This window comes from Stegastes partitus, unplaced genomic scaffold (assembly GCF_000690725.1).
Source record: "Stegastes partitus isolate 25-593 unplaced genomic scaffold, Stegastes_partitus-1.0.2 Scaffold34, whole genome shotgun sequence".
NCBI classification, from domain to species: domain Eukaryota; kingdom Metazoa; phylum Chordata; class Actinopteri; family Pomacentridae; genus Stegastes; species Stegastes partitus.
In genome coordinates this window covers 976,115-977,026 of record NW_007577765.1, presented here as the reverse complement: position 1 = coordinate 977,026, position 912 = coordinate 976,115, and the positions used below count along the sequence as shown (strand labels likewise).

The 912-nt window shown below is 49.9% G+C and overlaps 1 protein-coding gene across 1 annotated transcript in view; it reads right to left on the bottom strand.

Annotated features, from left to right (window-relative positions):
* LOC103371844 (phosphoprotein associated with glycosphingolipid-enriched microdomains 1-like) overlaps nt 1-862 on the bottom strand; it is a 49,534-nt gene extending 48,672 nt beyond the window's left edge. The window contains exon 1 of the mRNA XM_008301311.1: nt 645-862. The gene's annotated coding sequence lies outside the window, so the exon portion shown is untranslated. The remainder of the gene's footprint in view (nt 1-644) is intronic.
* Nucleotides 863-912: the final 50 nt, after the last annotated feature.

Genomic DNA, 912 nt, shown 5'->3' with positions numbered 1-912 from the left:
GGAGGAGGAGGAGGAGGGTTGTTTTAGAGAAAGTCTGAGGATGTCCTGAGGGGCTTAGAGCAACATCCAACGTAATCAAGTTTAGGCGTATCTTGAGGTTATGAGGATCAGAGAGTTTCCCATGAATGTTGTGGTGGGAGCCAATCACATGAGGAATTCCACAATTACTACTGATTTACTGTGTGAACACAAGCAATGAGGGGGACAGATGGAACTCATACAGAACAGGAATACTGAGGAAGGTGTGAGGTTGTGGGGACGTGAAGGTAACGGCAAGGTTATAGGTTCAATTTATTTATTTAAATGTCAAAAAAATGAACCAAAAATATGGAATAAAAATGTCAGAATGAGTCAGGAGATGAGTTGTACATCAGTGATCATGCAGTAGAGAGATTCTAATGCAGCCAGGAATTAAGAGGACGCGTTTTGCTCTGGAGGGCAACAAGTCCCTGTCTCACATCGAGCCTCCACTGCGACCACCGAGGCTGCCGCAGTCACAACTCCGGCAGCTCCTCCGTGTGTGTGTGTGTGTGTGTGTGTCAGTGAAGTTTCCCTCCTACACAACAACAACAACAACAACCCGGGAGATAAACACAACGCGGCAACTTTTACACACAACGTGAGGATGTAAAGCGAGCACTTACCACAGAGAGAGGACCGAGTGTCCAGAGAAAGATAAAGAAGAAATCAGCATTCAGAGGCTGCTGGAGGAGAAAGTGTTTGTTCCAGAGGCTTCCGGCGCCACATTAAGGAGACTCGGTGCTGTGAGAGCGGCAGCGGGACTCGGTGTTCAGCACTGAGCGCATTTCAGGACAGCAGAGACCCGGAGCTGCTCCGTTCACTTCAGTCTGCTCCGCTCACTGCTCCGCCAGGACGCTGCTGCTGCCGCCGCTGGGAGGAGGAGGAGGAGGG